Below are 17,059 nucleotides of genomic sequence, written 5' to 3'. Positions count from 1 at the left end.
ATCTAACAAATTTCATGAATTATTATAAAACTATAGTAATAAAGAAAATGGGGTTTAGGAATAAGGATACATAAAGAGGTCAATGGAAAAAATATGTGCATATACACATACAGAACTGGTGCTGCAGAAGTAGAAAATGATTACATTTTCAACAACTGATTATAAGAAAATTGGGTATTTGTATGAAGAAAAATGAAATTGATACCTATCTCACAACATAGCCAAGATCAATTCTAGCTGTATGAAAAGGATAAATACAATAAAATCATAATACTCTCAGAATGTTATATAGTAGATTATCTTCATGGTCTCAAGGCAGGAGATTAATTTCTTAACCTCCTTAATCATTAAAAAACAGATGATGAAAAGTGACTGCATTAAAGATCATGGGTTCATCAAAAGAAAGAATACAAGAATGGAAAGATGAACTATGTAGTGAGTGATAATTATAGATCAATATCCGTATCCAAATCTATATCCATATTTATATTCCAAACAAGGTTAGTTTATTGAATTTTCAGATCATACCTACAAATAATAAGAAAATGATAACAATAAAAAATGGGTAAAACATAAATGAGAACTTTATAAAAGAGAAAATTTAATTTGCCATTAATCATGTAAAGATTGCTAAATTTTATTTGTAATCAGGGAAGTGCATATTAAAACTACAATGAACTATCCACTCCCAAAAATGGCTGAAATGAAAAAAAGCAGAAAATATGAATATTGATATTGTCCAAATTAACAGGAAGTCTTTTAAATTATAGTATTCCCCACTTATCTGCAGGAGATATATTCCAAGACATCCCCCTCTTGTATGCCTGAAAGAATGGAGAGTAGCAAATCCTGTTTTTTCTTACCATAGGATAAGCTTCAACTTATAAATTATGCACAGTAAGAAATTAATAATCTATACTAATAAAAGGGTAATATGCTAATTAGACCAGTCATCTTCCAGACATCCTTCTGGACGTCCTTCCGGACAAAGCCACAGTGGCAGGGGCCAAGGCAGAGGTGGTTAGGGGTGACCAGGCCAGCAGGGGAGAGCAGTTAGTGGCGACCAGGCCGATAGGGGTGAGCAGTTAGGGGCGACCAGGTCAGCAGGGGAGAGCAGTTAGAGATGACCAGGCTGGCAGGGGTGAGTAGTTAGGAGTGACCAGGCCAGCAGGGGAGGGCAGTTAGGGGTGACCAGGCTGGCAGGCAGGTGAGCAGTTAGGAGCCAGCAGTCCTGGATTGCGAGAGGGATGTCCGACTGCCCACAGGGATTGAGCCTAAACTGGCAGTTGGACATCCCCCAAAGGGTCCCAGAATGGAGAGGGGGCTTCCCAAAATGAAGAGGGTGCAGGCTAGGCTGAGAGACTCCCCCCCCATGCATGAATTTTATGCACTGGCCTCTAGTAATTAATAATAAAATATAACTATTACAACAATACTAGAGTCCAGGTGCATGAATTCGTGCATGGGTGGGTACTGCTGGCTCGCCCTAATGGGGGCCATCAGACCAGGTCAGCATGGGGGAGGGGCTGTGGGAGGTCTGCCAGCCTGCCCCTGATGAGGGGGGCGATTAGGGGTGGGGCCAACTAGGGGGAGGAGCCACAGGCAGTTAGTGTATGTCCCACCTGGTCCCCCAAGATCAGGCACTGCACAGGGGCCACCCAGAGCACCAGCACGGCACATTCTTTCACACACTTTCTCAGTCTCCTCCACAAGCTTCAGGGCTGCAGGAGGTGCGGTGCTTCCTGGGAGTTGTAGAGTGCTTCCTCCACAAAGGGCCCTCCTGTAGGCTGGGCTCTGGGTTTTCAAGAACTATGCCTCACACGAGGGCACCAGGCATTTTCCCAGGTTGGTCTTATCTGTCACCACAGAATGGAGGACCCAGGAAGTCAGCTGCAGTGGAAGGAGGGAATGCGCTTGCATGCTGGACCAGCCTATCCTGTTCCTCCCAATCATTATAAACAGGATGGGGTGAGAATGAGGTGCCTGAGGCCAGCCAGGGCCACAGTGCAGGAGAAGGCTTTGGTGGCTGTGTGAGCACAAGGAGGTGGTGGCTTCAGCGTGGGTGGGCGGTCATGTGGCGGCAGGCTCAGGTTAGTGAGGGGCAACGGTGATGTGCAGGGGTTGCAGTGCGCCCCCCTCATGTGCCCCAGGAGCCCTCTCTGCACCCACTTCACAGAAGCATATGTCAGGCAGCCTGTGAGGCTGGGCTGGAGTTGGGGGGCGGGGGTGTGGCTGCCCCTAGCGCAGGTTCTTCCCAGCAGGCTTTTCCTCAATTCTCACCCTCTTTGCTGTGTGTTCTTCCCACTTCCCAGCCAGGCCTCCATCATGGCAGCCACATTTGTAATTTGTAGCTCTCAAAGTCTGGAGGAGTGCAGCCAGGAACCAAGCCCCTCCTCTCTGGGGCTCCAGGCCTCAGGGCAGCTCTTGGGACCCTCAGAACAGGAGAGAGATGGGAGGGCAACCAAGGGTGGGGCGGGCCAGGGGGAGGGGCCATGAAGTTTTGGTGGGGGGGGGTGCGGATTGGGCCCTGATCGGGCCTGCTGGCCACTGTAGCAACCAGTCACTCCGGTCATTCCAGTCGTTCAGATGTTCGGTTGCTGGGCTTTTATATATATATATATATATATAGATACTCTAAAAAACGTTATGTGAATGGCTTTTTGGCCATTCTTAAGTGATGTATTGCTTGAACACATGCACTGTGATACTACAACATTTGATAAGATAACTGAAAGTGACTAATGAGCTGGGTCAGGAATGTAAACAGCGTGGATAGTTGGACAAAGGGATGCTTCATTCCCAGAGTAGGCCAGAAAGGGACAGTGGGAGATTTCATCATGCTACTCAGAATAGCATGCAATTTAAAACTTATGAATTACTTTTTTCTATAATTGTCTATTTAATATTTTTGGACCTTGGTAGACACAGGTAACTGAAACTGTGAAAAATGAAATCATGGATAAGGGAAGACTACTGTATTTATTTGACAGATGAGTATGTATTGGTTTCCTCTTGCTGATGTAACAACCTACCACAAATTTAGTTGCTTAAAACAACACAATTTATTCTGTTACTGTTTTGGAAGCCAAAAGTTTGAAGTCAATTTCACTAGCCTAAAGTCAAGATGTCAGCAGGACTGGTCCCCTCCGGAGACTTGATTTATAATTTAGCTTGATACTTTTATTTCAATTAATAAAACTAGTACTTAGATTCCAAAGGAGTAGCTGAAGAAACCAGGTGGATTATTGCAAGCCTATTTGTCAAAATTTAGGATGCCATTTTCTTTTAGTTACATAGGAATACAAATGAGAGGTTTTGTGGTTTGTAGGTTACAAGAGTATAACAGTTTTCTATCCTTATTTTCCTATCAGAGGAAATCTGCAAGATAACTCAAGAGGAGGTTTTACCTGTGGAATGCCCAGGTAAAATGAGTTTTTCATTTGGTTTAACAAGAAAGTGTTAATTGTGTAAATGCTCTTACTAAGCATACATAGATAGTTGAAATATGGCATAATCTTGCAATTTCAGCAATAACTTCATTGTAGATTACAGTAAAAGGTCACACAGAGAAGATATCAAGGAAGCCATAATTCATGAACATCACAAGGAGGCCAGCACCAGTCATTTCAACCCATGTAATTGGCGGGATGCATCCTGAGAATGTGTGAGACTCCATAAATGAAGAGATGTCATTAAAAAGACAGGGATTAGCTTTTCAGAGTGTGGCCTTGATGAGTTAAGGAAGCTGGGTTCCTGGTGGTTGGCCAGGCAACACAATCATAAATCACCACATGAGGGTTCCAAATGTTTTTGGCTGGAGAAGATGATGCTGCCTGACCCCCTGACATTGCCACTTAATTACGCTGTGAGTAAGCTCACTGATTCTCCTTAGGCAGTCAACCTCAGAGCGACAGGCATGGAGCTTATAAAATGGTTACCCCAAACCTCTGCCACTCATTCATTCTGAGATTAGATACTTGCTGACAGCGAGCATTCTGGCTACTCCTCATTCTTGGATCAAGAAGGCATATGACTGCCAAGGTGGCAGAGTGAATGGGCGTGTGACACACCTACAGAACGGGTGTGACTCAACTACCAACGCAAATAAATAGCCAGGTGGGAAGACAAAAAACACATTGTGTTTGTTGGGGCTCATTTCACGTTTTAATGCTCTTGTGATCAAATTATTCTGAAGAAAAGTTGGGGAACCTTTGGCTCTGATATGCTGAAATTTTCATTCAGGTGGGCATGGTGTTCTATATTATCAGTAATGTATTTAGTTTGGCTCTGAAGTTCTCTTAAGTCAAAGCCAAGGAATTTACAATGAGAGAACCACTTCATAAGAGAAAGGATTCAGAAAATCACCTATTTCGAAATCTACCTGAGACCTGGTGACAAATTATAACAAGATTTCAGCAAGCCAATTATCAGCAGGGGCACTACAAATGCATTCAGAATTTCATTCCTTTGCCAAGATTAGTATATTGTTGACAAGGTAATATATTGGTGAACTTATTTAATAACCAATCAGTATTGGAAGCCGCATTTCTTTATAGTTCTGCCATAGATATTTGAAATACACAAAGCTTTAAGGGATAGCCAAAAATAACTCTAAATAAATTTTAATAGCCATCTACTAATTAGGCTGTAGAAATATAGACAAACTAAAATTCTACAAATTGGAGAATTGTCGTCATGCACAGATTAAAAATGAATTGGCAAGTATAACTCAGTTGTTAAAAGAGGATAATATTCCAGTGCTTAATGTGAATAAAATATGTAGGATGCATGTAGGCAGAGCCAAGCTTGAATGCCAGGGTATTGCTGATAACTGATGGTTGGCTGTTCCATGAAATCTTCCATCTTTGGCACTAGGAACACTTCCCTTGCTCTTTGCCTTGAATTTCCATAATGGAATTATTTACATTTTTTTTTCTTCAACTGAAGACTCAAAACCAAACTAATCTGTGCTTATCTCTAGAAAGCTGCCAGTATTGAACTTAAAGTTTCCTATGGATGTGTGGAGATTCTCAATCATTGTATGTTTGTGAATATCGCATTCCATAAATAAGTAGATTGGAGAGAGGGGATGATTCTTTGCCTCCAATTTGATATGTGGGTAGTCTTGTCCCCTCCCTCCCTCCCTCCCTCCCTCCCTCCCTCTCTCCCTCTCTCCCTCCCTTTCTCTCTTCTTTCTCTCTTTCTTTCTTCCTTTCTTTCTTTTTTTCTTTCTTTCTTTCTTTCTTTCTTTCTTTCTTTCTTTCTTTCTTTCTTTCTTTCTTTCTTTCTTTCTTTCTTTCTTTCTTTCTTTCTTTCTTTCTTTCTTTCTTTCTTTCTTTCTTTCTTTCTTTCTTCTTTCTTTCTTCTTTCTTTCCCTCTCTTAATGAATCCTGAACTACTGACTATTTCTGGTTTCGCAATTTCCATTGGTCTATAGATTTCTACCTGTCTTTACATTTATCCTATGTAGCAAGTTTAATCTGATGAATAAGGAATAGGTGAACTCCTGTATACAGTGACTTGAGGGACTCTAAAAAGAGAGCAGTCTCTGCTCCTGAAACTAGGTCATTCTTCCATAATAACCTGGACCTCTTATTGAGGATATCCTATGTCCAATCATTACATGTGTCCATTTGGGGACCTGAGGAATGCATTTCTATGCAAAACCCGATCTTCCTATTTTATTTCCTCATTTGTAAAACATTCGGGTTGATTTTTCTCTTCGTGAGTTGACCAAGCAAAAAAAAAAAATAAAATAAAATAAAATAACTGCCCAATCAGCATTTACTCAAATAAGAGGAGGTTTATTGCTTCCTTCAAGAAGTACAGAGTAGGACATATCAGATATGGGTGATCCCACAAGCTCACTCTGGATTGTTTCTCTTATGGCTCTCTGTAGCAGTCCTTAGTTCAGCACCCTAAAAGCATCTAGTCCTGGGAAGGTCTGTCCTGCTGGTGAGCGGATGTGCAAATTGAGTCCCTTTCCTTGGCCACTCTTACTCATTCCTTTGTTCAGAGGCAGAGGCAGTTTGTAGTTCTGCAGAAATGGCACCTGCAGTCCACACAGCTCATATACAGCAAAGCCCAGACTGTACCCCTGAAGTGTTTGACTTCAAAGCCCAGGCTCCTCTACTGCCCAACTCTGCTTTCTATTATTCCTGTGAGGCCTTAAGAGGCTTTTTGGTTTTCAATACATTTTTTCATTGTGGAAGTTTTGATTCAGAGGAAATCCCAGGCAGAACTTCAATACCTAAATACATAAAAGAAGCACCTTTTTGGTTGCATCTTGAGTACCTGAAGGCTGGCTCTCTATCCGTTCCACCCCATCCCTCCCCCCCCACCCCCCACCTCAGCACACTGGGATATTTCTGTATTGGGGATTTCTGAGATTGGGTGTGTATGATGTGTTATGCACACCTCTAGTGTGCCATTGACATCTTGAAAATGGGACCTCCTATCCCAAAAGTGTTCTATGCAACCCCACTGATTACACTGTAGATCTGTGTCATTCTTCTCAGTACAGTTCCAAAACCATCCTTATTCTGCAAGTGTCAATACTATTGGAAAATGCCTGTTCTTGAGCTTTTATCATAAACTAGAGGCCCAGTGTATGAAATTCGTGCACAGGTAGGGTCCCTAGACCTGACCAGCAATCAGGGCCAATCAGTGGGGTGATCGGCAGGGTGATCAGGGGGCCCCCAATGGCACCTGCCTTGACTGTCCTGGGGCCTGTGGGTTGGGGGAAGCTCCTGCATTGAGCGTCTGCCCCCGGTGGTCAGTGCACATCATAGCGACCAGTCTTTCCACCGGTTGTTTGGTCGATTTGCATATTAGGCTGTTATTATATAGGATGTGTTGACTCTAATTCATCCTTCAGCAGTGTTTAGCAAAAAGGAGATGGGTCCTAGGAGTTCAAGGGTGTAAGAAGTGTGAGAGATAACTAGAAAAGAAGAGGGTGTGAAGCAGTAGGTCTATCTGATGTCAGAGAAAAGAGAGCAATCAAGAAAGCATCCCAAATCTTTCCTCTGCTTCAAAAATTTCCCAAGGCAATTCTGTTTCCATGCTTGGCTGGGTGAGGGGGAGCTTGCCATTCTTTTGACTCCTATAATCACAGTTCCACAACCAGTCCCAAGACTAGAGAAAGAGCAGAGAAAACCAACTCCCAAAGGCACAAGCACAGTCATAAAATAATTATAAATATATTTTGAGTTTCTTTTAATAATAGTATGATTATGCTATTTTCATAAAGTTAAAATTTTGTGACATACTAAAACAAACACTTTTTCTCTTCTTCATACCTCCCCAGATGAAAAAGAAATTTTTGAAAGAACAAATTTATGTTCCCATCACTTTTCTTTTCTCCCACTGTTACTTACCCTGTTTAAGAGACTGTTCTTTAACAGCTTTAAGAAATCCTAGATAATTTTATATAACAGATTGATTTAGGATATCTTGGTCAGTCAGCTTTGGTGTTTTTAATTTTAATTAAAGGTGGCAAAACTCTCAGTCAGGATCCCTACACATCAATCTTGCCATACACATGTGAGTTGTACTGAGTGGAAATAAGTAATATTATCTCTATTTTTTTAGTTTCTGGTATATATTCACATAACATCAGTCCATTAACCAAATGATATATAACTTATTTAAATGTTAGATTCTTCATTTTAAAAAGTAATTTGACGCTAGTCTGAATATTTAGAATTCATTCCGGATTTTCTTCAAACCTTCAGGATTTAATAGTGTAATTTGTATGTTATACCAGCCCACCCAAGGTGTTAGCAGAGATGGAATCTCTGATAGTGTAGTTTTTCAAGATCTCTTATATTACCCCTTTCTATTAGGCTCCATAAATATTTCAATGCATGTCCAAATAAAACACCACTTGAGTAAAAACCATTGGTTTAAACACATGTGATATTATTTCTTATTAAATAATATTTAATGTGAGAAATGCCTGACAAATGCAATTAATACTTCAACTATCTTTTATATGAGAGCCAAGCAAAACACTTCAAATTTTAATAAAGGCTTAAAGTACCATCTATTTTATTATGATCATTTTGGTATTAGAGGTCCGGTGCACAGATTCATGCACCAGTGGGGTCCCTCAGTGTGACCTGTGGGGATCAGGCCGAAACCAGCAGTCCAATGCAGCCTGTGGCTACTGCCTGCTGCTCCTGCTAATCCAGGTCCCACTGCATCTGCCACTATCACTGCTCAGTAGGCTCACTGCCACTCTGCTGCAGTCTCCGGCTATGGTGGCTAGCCATGAGCCCTGTGTCTGGTGTCCATTGGTCAGCTGAGTTGTGCTCTGCTGTGGGAGTGCACTGACCACCAGGGGGCAGCTCCTGCATTGAGCATCTTCCCCCTGGTGGTCAGTGAACGTCATAATGACCAGCCAACCAGTCGTTAGGTCACTTAAGCTTTTATATATATACTAGAGGCCCGGTGCACAAAAATTTGTGCACTCGGGGTGGAAAGGGGGGGGTCCCTCAGCCTGGCCTGTGCCCTCTCGCAGTCTGGGACCCCTCGGGAGATAACGCCCTGCTGGCTTAGGCTTGCTCCCTGGTGGCAGAGGGCAGGCCCAATCCCTAGGTGCAGCCCCTGGTCGGACTCAGAGCAGGGCCGATTGGGGAGTTGGGGCGCGGCGCCCTGTCATTCACAGAGCAGGGTGGACTGGGAGGTTGCAATGCCACCCTCAGTCACGCTCAAGGTAGGGCCGATTTGGGGGTTGGGGCACCGCCCCCTTTCACACTCAAGGCAGGGTCGATGGGGAGGTTGCGGCGCCACCCCCTGTCACGCACAGAGCAGGGCCAATCAGGGCGTTGGGGTGCTGCCCCCTGTCACTCACAGAGCAGGGCCCATCAGGGGGGTTGGGGCTCCGTACCCTGTCACGCAAAGACCAGGGTCGATCGGGGGTTGGGGAGCTCCCCCCTGTCATGCACAGAGCAGGGCCCATCAGGGGGTTGGGGAGCTCCCTCCTGTCATGCACAGAACAGGGCCCATCAGGGTGTTGAGGAGCTCCCCCCTGTCACTCACAAAGTAGGGCCGATAGGGGAATTGGGGCACCACCCCCTGTCACACACAGAGCAGGGCGGATCAGGGCATTGGGGCGCCGCCCTCTATCACCCACAGAGCATGGCTGATCAGGGGGTTGGAGCGCCACACCCTGTCACACACAGAGCCGCAGGGTGATCAGGGGGTTGGGGAGCTCCCCCATATCAGGCACAGAGCAGGGCTGATCAGGAGGTTGGGGTGCCTTCCCCTGTCATGAACAGAGCAGGGCGGATAGGGAGGTTGTGGCCCCGCCCCCTGTCATACACAGAGCCGCAGGGCAATCAGGGGGTTTGGGCGCTGCCCCCAGTCATGCTGATCCCGGTGCCAGGAGGCCTCGTGGCTCCGTTGATCCCGGTGCTGGGAGGCATATTACCCTTTTACTATATAGGATAGAGGCCTGGTGCATGGGTGGGGCTGGCTGGTTTGCCCTGAAGGGTGTCCTGGATCAGGGTGGGGGTCCCCACTGGGGTGCCTGGCCAGTTTGGGTGAGGGGATGATGGCTGTTTGCAGCTGGTCACACACTCTTCAGGGTGGGGGTCCCCACTGGGGTGCCTGGCCAGTCTGGGTGAGGGGTTGAGGGCTGTTTTCAGGCTTGCGGGTGACTGAAGCTCCCAACTGCTCCTTTTTTTCTTTTTTTTCTTTTTTATTCTGGGCCAGCTTTAGCTCTGGCTCCAGCTCTGAGGCCTCTCTCTGCTGCTGAAAGCAGGTATCTGGTTTGTTTAGGTTCTATAATCGAAACAATGTATAACTCCAGCTCTGAAATCCCGGCTCGCTGAAAGCAGGTTTCTGGGGTTTTGTTTAGCTTCTATATTTATTACAATGTTTCAAACTGCAGGCTCAGAGGCCGGCAATGCAGGCGTGGAACGTTGGTTTCCTCTGTCACTGAAGCAAGCAAGCCTCATGTTAGTTTCAAGCTGCCTGGCTGCCGGCCGCCATCTTGACTGGCAGTTAATTTGCATATCGCCCTGATTAGCCAATGGGAAGGGTAGCGGTCATACGCTAATTACCATGTTTCTCTTTTATTAGATATGATGATATATATATAGACTAGAGGCCTGGTGCACAAAATTCGTGCACGGGGGAGGGGTCCCCTAAGCTCAACCTGCACCCTCTCCAATCTGTGATCCCCGGGATCGGAACTAAACCTGCAGTTGGACATCTCTCTCACAATTCTGGACTGCTAGCTCCTAACCGCTCACCTGTCTGCCTGCCTGGTCACCCCCAACTGCCCCCCTCTGCCTGGTTGTCTCCAACTGCCCCCCTCTGTTGGCCTGCTAATCCCGTACTGCCCCCCTTACCAGCCTGGCTGCCCTCAACTCCCCCCCACCCCGCTGGCCTGATTGCCCCCAACTGCATCCCCCTGCTGTCCTGGTCACCCTTCACTGCCCCCCCCCTGCTGGCCTGGTTGCCCCACGCAGCCTGCTGTCCAGTCATTTGGTCTTCCTTCACTGCTCCCTCCCCAACCCCCCACCCCCCCCCCCGCTGCCGGCCTGGTTGCCCCTAGTTGCCCCCCTCTGCTGACCTGGTCACCCCCAACTGCCCCAACTCTGCCCCCTGCCGGCCTGGTCGCCCCACACAGCCTGCTGTTCAGTCATCTATCGGTTTTTTTGGTCATTATGGCCCCTGGCTTTTTATATATTAGGATATGTGTTTCAGTGACATAACTATATGGAAACACTTCTGTAAGCCAACTGTATTTTGTTGCTGAATTATATAGCTGGAAAAGCCATAGAGTGAGAATGAAATATTTAAAAAGATGTGAAATAGCTACTACTGTTCTCATTGAACTAGAAGCATTGGATGCTGCTTTTATAAAGATATGTGGGTTTTTTTAATGTGGTGTTAATCATTTACTATAAAGGCAGGATGGTTAATAACATCTTCAATCTACACTGCCAGAATGAACTGCTTGATCTGTGCAAAAATGCTGGTGATATTTTTGTTAGACTGGGAAATAAGGTGACCAGAGGATTAACCATATATACTGCTTAGAAAAGGACTCATCTGTGTCCTCTAATTTGCAATAAGCAGGAATTCTACCTTTCCATAAACTCCTTTCCCGATATTTCATTGTCAAACTTTAGGATGACCCTGTCTTCTGTTGTGCAAGTTGCCCTGTGTGAATTAAACTTTTAATCATGTCTTAATTTTATCCTAATGTAAATTCATTTAACCATTTCCTCTTTCTCTTTATTCACAGAATGAGAAATGGATGGGAGAAAATCTCAGTCTGGGCCTCTACTGAGGGGATCCTAAGTAGCCAAAGAGTAGCATGATGTCTTCCAGGTAACGGGGGGGGGGGGGGGGGGGAGGGGGAATAAAGATGAAGACACCATAGAATGACAGCCTGACTCTAAGAATTGAATGAAAATTTTAGAAGAATTTTCCTAATTTAATATTCTCTTCTAAAATCGTCCCTAAAACTGTGACTGCATATTCTCTAAATATCTGAGCATACTGTGGCACCTAAAAACATAGCATATGCCAAATTTTATACTTTAAAATCTGATATTTGAAGAGATTCCCCCCCCCAAATTTCTTAACACAACAAAAGCAAAAACTCAATAGCACACACACAGGGAAACAAAAGAAATTGCAAAACATCAAATAAATTTGTGCTTAACACGGAAGCAGGAAAAAATAAAGATCAGGAAAAAGGAATCCTACTAAATTTTTGCCCTACCTAATTTAGTTCTTATAAACAAATTTTTTTTTTCTCATGGAAAGAGCAGAATGCAGTAAGGGTTTCTCAGCTCTTCCTTTTGTTGCAGAGATTTATGGCTGTGAGGATTTCACCTCTCTTCTGACTCAGTGTCTGGGTGGTGGCATCCCCCAATAGAAAAGAAATCCCTTGACAAGCCCAGGCGGTCTGGGCCCCTGGAGGTCTTCCAAGAATACAGTCAAGCAAATGCAGGAAGGAAGCTGGTAAGCCTTGGAAGCATTCCTTATGTCTTTCTGTCCTTCGCACACTCGGAGTTATTCTGATAAAGCCACACTCTCTCATGAACTCAGTTTGCTAAGCTGCTGAAACTAAGGCAGAGATAATTGACCAGAGATGAAAGGGCCTGGATGTTGGCTGGGAATATTGGGGGTGGGAGCCGACTGGAACAGCGAGCTGCTGGATTATGTAAGTAGAGACAGGCAGCCTTCAGCACAGTGATTACGGGGCTGCTCTTTCAGGTGAGTAAACTACGTGGGAGTAAATTTCAGGTCGCTTTCAGATTGCAGAAACACTTTCAGGTTCCTGCTGTTTCCTTTCAGTCCTTTGTACCGCCAGACGCTACAGGTAACAAATGGCATGAAAGTGTCCATTGCACTGTGTTCTGGGGTTGCATCCTACACAGGATAAGAGCCCAGCCAGTGTTTGTCAAGGCGCTGTGTATGCTCGCAAAATTCCAGTGGTGCCGTGGAGTAACTGCTCTTAAATTGGGAAGGCTTCTTCAGCCCTAGCCGGTTTGGCTCAGTGGATAGCTGTGAAACTTTTTATTATTTTAATCAATACTTTAACCCTAAATAAACATCTATATTTTATGAATCTCTAATTAAAATGAATTCCTGAAACTGTTCTCTAGGTTATCTGAAGTGATGGTAGCCCACTAACCCTAACACAATGGGTCCTCTGTCTACAGGGAGAATTGCACACAGTGATTTGGACATTACCTTAGATTTTCTGTAGAACATCCTGAATCTCTTTCACAGAGAATTAATAGATGTCTCCGTGTTAATGCATACAGTGCTCTCAGGACACTTTTTGGCACTTGGTAAACACCCAGTTCATGTTGGCCATTATTTTTTCTTCACTTTTTTAACTTTTACAGTCAAGACAGAGCTGGAAATCCCCAGATTCTTTTAAGCTACCAAAAATGAAGGAGGCAGGTGATGTGACTGTCAGTCTTGCTTCTCCACCTCCCTTCCAGGATGCTGCCCGTTTTCCCTGTTGAATCTGTGAATGTACCTATTCCAGAGGAAAAGAGAGAAGTACTTCTCCCCACTTTGGGGAGCACATCCTGACCACCAGTTTCTAGCTGAGAGCAGTGGATAGCCTCAGCTCATGAGAGTCTGCGTGTTCCTTGTGCTGGGAGTCATGAGGCAGCTACCCCGGTCTGTCCTCAGAAGCGCAGGGCACCTCCTCATCCTTAGGACTGACTTCCAGGGAGGATCAGGAGGGAGATTTCCCTTTTAGGCCAGTGCCAGACCAGTAAACTTAAAAAAAAACCACAACCCAATACAGGACACACAATGAATTGGCAATACAAAACATCTGTGGGGAAATGTTTTCATATAAACCCTGACTTATTTTCTTTCTTTCTTTCTTTTTCAAATAAATCTTTATTGTTCAGATTATTACAGATGTTCCTCTTTTTTACCCCCATAGCTCCCTTCCACCCGGTTCCCACCCCACCTCATGCCCTAACCCCCCGCCACTGTACTCATCCATAGGTGTGCGATTTTTGTCCAATCTCTTCCCGCACCCCTCATATCCCCTTCCCCCTGAGAATTGTCAGTCCACTCCCTTTCTATGCCCCTGCTTCTATTATATTCACCAGTTTATTCTGTTCATCAGATTTTTTTATTGACTTAATTTTTAGATTCACTTGTTGATAGATATGTATTTGTTGTCACTTTGTTGTTCATGATTTTTATCTTTACTTTTTCTTCTTCTTCTTCTTAAAGAATACCCTTCAGCATTTCATATAATACTGGTTTGGTGGTGATGAACTCCTTTAGGTTTTTCTTGTCTGTGAAGCTCTTTATCTGACCTTCAATTCTACATGATAGCTTTGCTAGGTAGAGTAATCTTGGTTGTAGGTTCTTGCTATTCATCACTTTGAATACTTCTTGCCACTCCCTTCTGGCCTGCATAGTTTCTGTTGAGAAATCAGCTGAGAGTCATATGGGTACTCCCTTGTAGGTAACTAACTGATTTTCTCTTGCTGCTTTTAAGATTCTCTCTTTGTCTTTTGCCCTTGGCATTTTAATTATGATGTGTCTTGGTGTGATCCTCTTTGGATTTCTCTTATTTGGGGTTCTCTGTGCTTCCTGGACTTGTAAGTCTATTTCTTTCATCAGGTAGGGGAAGTTTTTTGTCATTGTTTCATCTAATAGGCTTTCAATATCTTGCTCTCTCTCCCCTCTTCTGGCACCCCCATAATTCAGATGTTGGTATGTTTGAAGTTGTCCTAGAGGCTCCTTACACTACCTTCATATTTTTGGATTCTTTTTTCTTTTTGCTTTTCTGGTTGGGTGTTTTCTGCTTCCTTGTATTTAAAATCTTTGACTTGATTCTTGGGATCCTCTAGTTTGCTGTTGGATATCTGTATATTATTCTTTATTTCAGTCAGTGTGTGCCTAATTTCTGACTGGTCCTTTTCCATATTTTTGGCATTCTCATTAAGATTATTGAAGGTCTCACTAAGTTCCTCGGAGGTCTCAGTAAATTTCTCGGAGGTTTGTAGAAGTTTCTTGAGTAATCTTATAACTGTGGTTTTGAACTGTATATCCAATAGTTCGCTTTCCTCCATTTCTTTCATTTGTGACATGTTTCTTTATCTCCACATTTTGGCTGCTTCCCTGTGTTGATAGAGTGACTTTGTGTGGTAGGTGTCCTATTGGGCCCAGTGGCTCAGCCTCCCCAATCACCTGAGGTAGACACTCTTGGTGCACCCCTTTGTGGGCTGGGTGCATGATCTTATTGTAGTTAAGCCTTATTGCTGTTGGTATCCCTGGGAGGAAATGACCTCCAGGCCAATTGACTGTGAGGACCTGCTGTGTCTATAGTGGAAGAACTGCTGGGCTGCAGACACCCTTATGGGACAGGACTTGCTTCAGTGGGGCTTTGGTGCTCACTGAGTTTGCCTCTTGAGTGTGTCACTTATGGATGTGAGGAGTTGAAATCTGATATCTGAGCACTGGGTATACTGGCTCCCAGATCTCCAAGGAGGTACAAAGTCAGCCATTGCCTAAGTCTACCCAGCAAGAGCTACAGCGAGATCTGCAGATTTCTCCTCTTTGTTTGGAGTTTGGAAGCTTTGGAGCTCTCTGACCCAACTGGCGATTCATATGCAAGAGCCTTTGTGCACAGCTTGGGTGGGGTTGTAAATTGGGTGGGGCAGGGTCTCAGGGAATCACCAGGGTGGGGCAAACAGCGATGGCTGTCAGTCATCTGTCTCCGCATTTCTGCGTCTCTGGGTTTCCACATCTCCGAGTCCCCAAATCCCACACCCCCACAGTAACAATGATGCCTGTGAGTAGCTCTGTGAGAAAGCCACCCTCGCTTTCTGACCCAATGCCAGACAGTCGAGTTTCTCCCGTAGGAGTCTGGGTCCCCAGAGTCTTGCTGGAAATGAGCTCAGAGCAGTCAGGAACTTGTATCTCTCTTCCAATTGAAAAAAAAAAAGTGCACCCAGTTGCCAGCCCATTTCACGCGCCTCTGTACCTCTGCTTTTGGCGCCTCTGCACCTCCTACCCTCAATGCACTTTTTTTCTTTCCTTCTAGTTGTAGAATTTCCACTCAGCTACCTTTCCCGTGGTTCTGGATGATAGCCATTTTGTCTTTTAGTTGTAGTTTTGGTGTGGTTGTTGGGGGCAGCACGTACAGGTGTATACCTTATGCCACCATCTTGGTTCTCCCCCTGACTTATTTTCAATCCACTCCTATGACATGTCTGATGTACATGATTTGTTGAAGATTTCTTAATGGCAACAGATGTGATCATTGGCTAAAGCAACAGTCTGTCAAATATGATTGAGCAGTGAAATTCAGATGCATTTTCTTTATATTTCCTCTTGTGACACTTGTTGTCCATTCCTCCAGGGCAAAGGCAAGAAGATTTCAAGCATCAATCCAAAGAAGATTCACTCAAGATTCTACCATAATCTCCCAAAACTGTATAAAATAACTATCATTAGGCAAGTTCTGGCTTCTTGTATATTGGTAGTTTAGAATCCTTCTTGACTTTCATTAGAAACACACACCATACCATGCATCAACATGGTACTCTGTCTGCATTGCCTCTGTGCATTTGCATGAATGACCTTATCCATTTCACTTGCTCTGGTTATTTTGAAAGACTAACAATCTCTTTATAAAAACAGAGAAATAAATAAAATGATGAGTCTGGAAAATTATTTCCTTTTAAGATATTACATACTTGTGACCTTGAAAAGGAGAGAACCAGAGTAGGTAATTGTTTTTTGTTTTTTTGTTTGTTTTTGTGTGTGTGTTTTTTTTTTACTATTCCTGCATGGAATCACACTTAGGGTGTGATTAAGTTTCTTAATCACTTCTTTCAGTTTGATAGGGATAATGACAGGTTTCTTTCTTACTAAGAATCTGTGGTGCCTTGTAGTCAAAGCACCACACTTCTTTAGAATTTGTTAAGGTATATGTTTATTGATTTCAGAGTAAGGGTGAGGGAGAGAAAGATAGAAACATCAATGATGAGAGCGAATCATTGATGGCTGCCTCCTGCAGGTCCCCTACTGGGGACTTAGCCCTAAACCCCGTTACGTGCCCTGACTGAGAATTGAACTTTGACCTCCTGGAATTTCAACACTGAACCACACTGGCTGGGCTCTTTAGAATTTTTCATGGCACCATGTGTACACAAGGGATGAATAAATACTGAGAAGAATTGTTTTTTAGTGCTAAGGAGAATACTACACGGAAGAGGTAGAATAAGTCCCTTTTCTGGCCCAATTCCCTTTGCCAAGGTTTGTACCCAGACAGGTGCAAGTTGATATGCTGGTGCTGTTCCTGGATTCTGCTCTAGAACCATCACTTAAAGGACATTTCAGCTTCAATAGCTGTGCAAATGAATATTGTTAATGGGTAGCTTGGGAATTTTGCCCTGGACAGAGAAGTTTCTCTCTGCCCACCTGTCTCCCTTAGTTCTCTGCTCCACATTCCCTGTCCTATCTTTTCTTTAATGGTCACATTCCTGTGTCAGACATTGGCATGGAGACCTTCTCTGCTCCCAAGTGCTTTGAATCATTTTCC

General features: G+C 44.2%; 1 long non-coding RNA gene across 2 annotated transcripts in view; it reads left to right on the top strand.

The window, feature by feature from the left end:
- LOC132226414 (uncharacterized) overlaps nt 1-16,152 on the top strand; it is a 113,762-nt gene extending 97,610 nt beyond the window's left edge. For both annotated transcript variants that reach the window (XR_009451045.1, XR_009451046.1), the window contains exons 2-5: nt 3,372-3,422; nt 11,261-11,346; nt 11,832-11,985; nt 15,875-16,152. This is a non-coding gene — a long non-coding RNA (uncharacterized LOC132226414). The remainder of the gene's footprint in view (nt 1-3,371; nt 3,423-11,260; nt 11,347-11,831; nt 11,986-15,874) is intronic.
- The last annotated feature ends 907 nt before the right edge of the window (nt 16,153-17,059 follow it).

Source organism: Myotis daubentonii, chromosome 2 (assembly GCF_963259705.1).
Source record: "Myotis daubentonii chromosome 2, mMyoDau2.1, whole genome shotgun sequence".
In the NCBI taxonomy this organism is placed as follows: Eukaryota; Metazoa; Chordata; class Mammalia; order Chiroptera; family Vespertilionidae; genus Myotis; species Myotis daubentonii.
This window is presented reverse-complemented; position numbering and strand designations above follow the sequence as displayed.